The sequence below is a fragment of the Chrysochloris asiatica genome, unplaced genomic scaffold (genome assembly GCF_000296735.1).
Source record: "Chrysochloris asiatica unplaced genomic scaffold, ChrAsi1.0 scaffold00052, whole genome shotgun sequence".
NCBI lineage: Eukaryota > Metazoa > Chordata > Mammalia > Afrosoricida > Chrysochloridae > Chrysochloris > Chrysochloris asiatica.
The window spans coordinates 14,950,384-14,957,459 of NW_006408570.1; positions in this window are offsets into that span (position 1 = coordinate 14,950,384).

Below are 7,076 nucleotides of genomic sequence, written 5' to 3' on the forward strand. Positions count from 1 at the left end.
TGGTCTTATATTTTTCTTGTCTACCCTACCCATCTCCTACACACAAGCAAATAAAGTAGTGCTGTGTTGGGGAACATGCCATACACATGAAAATCCGTATGTTATGCTGGAAGTATGTAGCTAAGATACCAAGCAGCAATTACACCCTAGACTGTTGCCACATTTGATATTGGCTTCATCTATACCCATCTAACTTGGAGGCCACCCACATGAAAGAGGAATAAGGGGGTACTGTTAACTCCATCAACAGTTGCCAGTTACTAATAATCTAACAACAGGGCATTTCACTTAAAACGCAAAGTAACCAAACAAGGTTAACTGGAAAAATACACTAAATAATATCTGTAATAAACTACTAATGAATGAGTAGTCTTAAAAATGATGAAATTTCTAAATACTTGAGGAAGAGGAAGACGTCATTCTTCCTGTTGCCAACACCCTGTTGTTAATGAATCAGGAAGTTTGCTGCAACAAATTGTGAATTTAAATTATGACATATCCTTCCCTTTGCACATAGAGTTTTTCAATTTTGTTTGAAGGTTGTTCAAAAAGTTTGTGGTGAAATGGAATTAAAAGATAGTGGAATTCTTTTCCAAATTTTTTATACAAGGTTCTTTGTATAATGTCTAGGAGCCCTGGTGGTATGGTGAGTTACGCATTGGGCTACTTATCACAACGTCGACAGTTCAACTCTACCAACTGCACTAACGGAGATAGAGAAGGTTGTTCCTGTAAAGATTTGTTGTTGTTGTTGTTAAGTGCCGTCGAGTCAGTTCCGACCCATAGCGACCCTGTACAGGGTTTCTGAGGCTGTAAATCTTTACGGCAGCAGAAAGCCTCATCTTTCTCCTGCAGAACAGCTGGTAGTTTCGAACTACTGACCTTGCAGTTCTCAGCCCGATTCGTAACCACTACGCTACCAGAGCTCCTTTGTAAAGATTTAGAGCCTCGGAAATCCCACACAGGGTCGCTATGAGTTGAAATTGACTTGATGGCAGTGGGTTTTGTATAATGTTTATATCACAGCTGTAGCAGTTACTTCAAATGACTGAGATGCTTTAAGAAATAGGGTTATTTCATGTTATAGATAGTTGTCTAAGAGTTGCTGAATCAATCTTTTAAAGTAATTTTAAAAGTCATCAGGCCACAAAAATGCAGTTTAACCACACCATTTATCAAAACTGATAAATGTTCACCTCTAACAATAAGCCCTTTATAGGTTCTCCTGTGAAGGTTGCATAGAAGGTGGATTCCTAATATGCTTCTCTGCTTCTGCATGTCACCTATAGGAGAGTACTGGTGAAACATGGTGATGTGAAATGGTTGTATCTGACTCATGTGTCAAATGAATCTCCAGACTCTCCTTGAGGGTAGAGGCAGAGGAGTGAGTAGGCCCCAAATTGAATAGCCTTCAAGAAGCACCCTAGATTTTCTAAGGGTGATTCTTAAAGGGCAGTTTAGTTTAGAAAAAAAAAATAACCTCCCTTATTGAACTAATGAGATAGAATAAATAATATTTTGCTCTACTGTAATGATGTATGTGTAGACAATGAGGTTACTTATTCATCTTGACTTTGAAATCCTCATAGAGAAGAGCTGTGAAATAGAAAAGCATTTAGTTTAATCCTGTTTTTTCTCCGTCTTTCAGTTATATTAAAGATTCCCTGTTGTGCATCCCATCAAACATCTTTTGATGGTTTTCCAAACATCTCTGCCTCTGTCCTAGCTTATTAAATTTCCTGCCAGAGCCACCACTGGGACGAAAAGGATAAAGAACTTTTGTTTCCTAACTTAGTCTTTGGGAATTTATTTTAAGTATTTAATACCCACCACTCCAACAAAATACAAAAGACAAGAGTCACAATTTTATGACTATTTGGATAAAGCCTATTGCCATGTAGTCAGTTCTGACTCGTAAGGAACCCACAGGACAGCATAGAACTGCCCAGAGGGCTACAAAGACTAAATCTTTATGGAAGCCAACTTCTTCCTCTGAGTTGCTGGTGGGTTCAAATTGCTGACCTTTCAGTTAGCAGCTGAGTGCTTTACCACTATGCCACCAGAGCTCCTAATTGGGTAGTTTATATGTCATTAAGTGGCTTATATAATTAGAAAATGTAAAAGTAGTAGGGTTTTTTTGTTTGTTTGTTTGTTTTGTTTGTTTGTTTTTTTGCTGTTTAGAATGAAATGGAGGAGAAATGTCATATTTTGAGAAAATGATGGGAAAAAAGTATGGAAAATTAATGTTACATATTGGTACCATTTTATATTGAATTTTGATTGCTTTATTGAAATAAAGCATGCACCATTTTTAAGATTCAAACAGTACCCAAATACCCATAAAAATATAGCAATATTTCCTGCCTTGCCTCTTTTTACTCTAACCCTATACCCTGGAGGCAACCACTTTTCTTCTGATGATACTTCCTTATTTCTAAACACTTACATTGCTATTTTGCTAATTCTGTGGGTTCTGGATTTTAGGCATTACTGTATGAGGGGTTTCAGAAAGTTCCTAGAAAAATGGCATTAAAAGATAATGCACTGCTTATATTTGTATGGGATCCTGGAGGAACTTGAGGGGTTTGTGGATATCTATATTGGTGATGTGCCGTACTGCAAAGCCGTTTGAACTGTAAGGTCATCAGTTCAAGCTCACCAGCTGCTCCTAGGAAACCCTATACAGGGTCACTATGGTTTAGAATCTGCTCGATGGCACTTAACAACAACAACAATATTGCTGATGCTGTAGGATAAACACTGGACAGTTAATCATAAGGTTGGCAGTTCAAACCTACCAGCTGCTCCTTGGAAGAAAGATGAGGCTTTCTGCCTCTATGAAGATTTATAGTCTCAGAAACCCTATACAGTGTTGCTGTGAGTCAGAAGCAACTCAATGCATGGGTTTGTCTTTTGGGGTTTTATGTTGGACTTGGTAAAAAAAAAAAAATTGCAATTTAAACATGTATTTTGTTGTTGTTAAGTGCTGTTGAGTCGGTTCCAAATCAGCAAACCTGTACAGGGTTTCCAAGGAGCAGTTGGTGAGTTTGAACCACCAACCTTGCAGTCCAGCGCATTATCCTGAAGTGCCACACCAGAACTCCGTTTAAATATAGACAAGTATGAAAATTTTTAAATTAAAAATAGCAAAAATAATAGATTTTTTAGAACTCTGAGATCAAATCTTTTCAGATGCTTAGGTGAGGAAATTTGAACTTGATTGCATGAACACAAACCTTTTTGAATCAGGTTTTATTCTTGAAATAATAGCTGCACACAATTTCTCATTAATACTTTCAAATGATTGTTTTTGTTATGTGCGGTCGAATCAGTTCCAACTCATATAGTGACCTTGTATAGGGCTTCCTAGGAGTGGCTGGTAAATTTGAACCACTGGCCTTGGAGTTAGCAGTCCAGTGCTTATCTTACAGTGCCTCACCAAGGTTGTTGTTGTTGAGTGCCGTCGAGTTGGTTCCAACCCATAGCAACCCTGTACAGGGTTCCCAAGGGTGTAAATCTTTACGGGAGCAGAAAGCCTCATCTTTCTCCCGCGGAGCGGCTGGTGGTTTCGAACCGCTGACCTTAAGGTTCACAGCCCGATTTGTAACCACTACGCTACCAGAGCCCCTTAATCTCTTTTAAATTCTTGATAGTCACTCTGGTTGCTGCTTGTGGACCATAAAGACAGGCAAGTCTTTATATGAACGTTACCTTAGATGGTAACAGGAATTTGGCAAGTGTGATTTAATTTATTTACAATTTTGAAATGGGGTGCTTTTCTGGATTATCATGTTGGACCCTAGATATATTTACAAGTGATCTTATAAGAGATAGGCAGAGGGAAATTTAAAGATAGAAGAGATAGAAGGTGATGTTAATGATGGAAATGGGAAGAAAAGGTGATGTGATACAGGGCCATGAACCAAGGAATGAGGGCAGCCTCTAGGCTCTGGAAAAGGTGAGGAAATGAAAGCCCTCTCTGGGACACCTTGATTTCTGCCCAGAGAAACACATTTTAGACTTCTGGCTTAACATGAGAGAATTAAATTTGTGTGGTAATAATCTACCCACTTTGTGGTAATTTGTTACAGCAGCCATAGGAAAGGAATAACAGTCACCATTCATAAGAAATTTTGCATAAATACGTGATAAAAAATTTATAATCAGTACTTTGGCAAACATTCAAAAATGTATAATGGTTGCAATTATGTTTAAAGAATCAAACAGCTCTTCCTTTTAAAAATTGACAAATAAGTGAGGATAATGATATGATAAAATAAATGGACATTAAATCTAATTGAACTTTTTTCTAGCATGTATTTTAAAATAGCGACGAAGCTTTAATTTGTAAACAGACACACATTGTTGGATCTGTTAGATTAAAATGATTTTGGATGCAATCAAAAGAGCACATCAGCTGCAAATACGCAGAAGTATTTGATGTATGTGAGTCAGATTTTCAGAGCCACCAGAGCTGCCCATCCAGGAATTTCCTGCTTGCTGCAGTGTGCTGGGCACAGCCAAGGAGAGCTTCTACCATCTGGACCCCAACTTCAGCCGCCAGCTGCTGCACATACTGCTATTCACCTTAGATGAGAGGCCTCTGGAACAGCTGGATGTTGTTCATTGTCTGCTCCACCTGCAGACACTCTACTCTTCTTGGGCTACCCTCCAAGGATGCGAAGACTGGTCAAGATTGCTTGCAGCTGGAGGCAACCAGCCTAGGGGCTCCCAGTTGCCTATCTTGAGGCCTGAAAAGATCAATATCATTCTTCACAGCCATAAGCCATTCAAAGTATCCAATTAGAAAACTGTGATCTATAAAACCCCTCCCACCACTGCTGGGCAGTACAACAAGAAAATGACAATTTAGAACAGAGAACAGTGCCAGGAGACAGAGGTTAGCTTCAATTATAGTGACTTCCAACCAGAGTTCTGCCATAAAAATGTGAGAAGTTGGCAAACCTACTGTGGTTCTAGTTTTGCATGGATGTTTACGTTAACACACAAATAATTGAAATAATAAGGATGGAAGACTACTCTCTGGACTCAGATCGCCACAGACAGATTGAGAGACCTGGAGTTATTTGATATGTAAGCCATTCAAATATAGACCAGCATGGGATAAAGACCAGAAGAAGCCACAAATGGAATATCAAAATAGGATATGAAAGAAAAAAATACAAAAGAATCCACAGAGGCCAAATTGTGGTCCAGTGCATTGTCCTGCAGCACCACATGTATGTATATAAGCATTTTGTATATTGGTACATATTTACACATGTGTATATGTAATTATTTGAAGGAGCTCTGGTAGCATAGTGGTTACGAGTCGGGCTACTAACCTCAAGGTCAGCAGTTCAAAACTACCTTCGGTTCCGCTGAAGAAAAATGAGGCTTTCTGCACCTGTAAAGATTTACAGCCTCGGAAACCCTATGCAGGGTCACTATGAGTCGGAACCGACTCCACAGCACACCACCACCATATAATTATTCATAATTTGTATTTTTAATTCCAAAAGAATTTGAGGCCAATACATGTATGTTGTTAAGTACTGTCAAGTAGGTTCTAACTCAGAGAGAGTCTGTAGAGCACAAGTGAAGAACCTTTTTTCTGCCAAAATTAATAACCATTCACAGGCTATACAGAAGTATCAAGTTAAAAATTAGCCTGCTGTATTTGGTCAAACATTTAATTAACTCATTCCTAATGTGATAGCTCTGGTAGCATAGTGGTTACGAATCAGGCTGCTAACCTCACGGTCCACAGTTCAAAACTACCAGCTGTTCCACGGGAGAAAGATGAAGCTTTCTGCTCCCCTAAAGATTTACAGCCTCAGAAACCCTGTACAGGGTCACTATGAGTCGGAACCAACTCTACGATACTTAACAACAGCAGCAATGTGATAGCTTTCCAACTGTGGTTGTCTTGGCAGAGCCAAACCAAATGATTTCAATGGTCTTATAAAGCCCATGGGCTGGATGTTCCCCATCCCTACTGTTTAGGGTTTCCAAGAGGGACTGGTGGGTTTGAACTGTCAACCTTTCATTTAGCAGGCCAGTGTTTTTCCTACAGTACTACACTAGGACTCATACATATTCCTGATTGACTTCATTGTTTAGTAAACTGGCTAAACTGGAGCTCATTCTGCAGTCAAAATTTAGTTTAGTCATTCTCATGCCTTTTTATTGTCTTTAAAGAACCCGTTCAAGTTTTGTTTAAAAATGACTCTTTGTTCCTCCTGTTACGCTCAAAGGGTAACAACATAGATGTTAGGGTCCAGAGAGACTTAGGAAGTAAGCAGACTTTCTCATTGTATAGCTAGGTATTCTCGTTTAGATATGCAATTAATTACATGATGAATTTCAAAAGCTGCAGGCATACCCTTAAGTCCCTTCAGAAACATCCACATGAAACATGTAGCATCACCTAAGGTTTATCTGTGTGTTTAACTCTCATTTGGTGTTTTTTTTGGTTTTGTGTGGGGTTTTTTTTTTTTTTTTGTAAGTATTCATACAATATTGGCTTCCAGGAGGGAGAAGAATATACTAGAAAAATTGGAGTTTAGAAAACAGACCTTTTTATTTTATTAATTTAAAAAGTTCTGCCGCTTATATAACCTGCATAACCTTGGATGACCTGATTAACGTTATGAACCTTCATTTACTCAAAGATGAGAATAACAACTCATAACTTGTCTCATACAAACTTATTATAAAGATTTAATCATCTTACTTAGATTGACAGTATGAGTTCAACAAGTGATGGTTTCCTATATTGCCCAGTTCTAAAAAAAAAACCCACACAAAAAAGTACCAATGATTGCACGGGAGAAAGATGATGCTTTCTAAATAAGGAGGATTCAGATGCAGACAGTGCAGACCCGGTCAAGAGGCCAAGCCCCTGAGGGCCCAAGCGTTGTTGACCGTCCAAACCATAGGCTCTGAGGATCAGACTCTAGCTACCTAGTAGACATAGCAAACTGTCCCTCATCTGCTTATTCAGTAATGCTTGTTAGTAATCTCATACATGAGCCCTGGATATCCACAGACAAATGTAAAAACCTTCCCTAAAA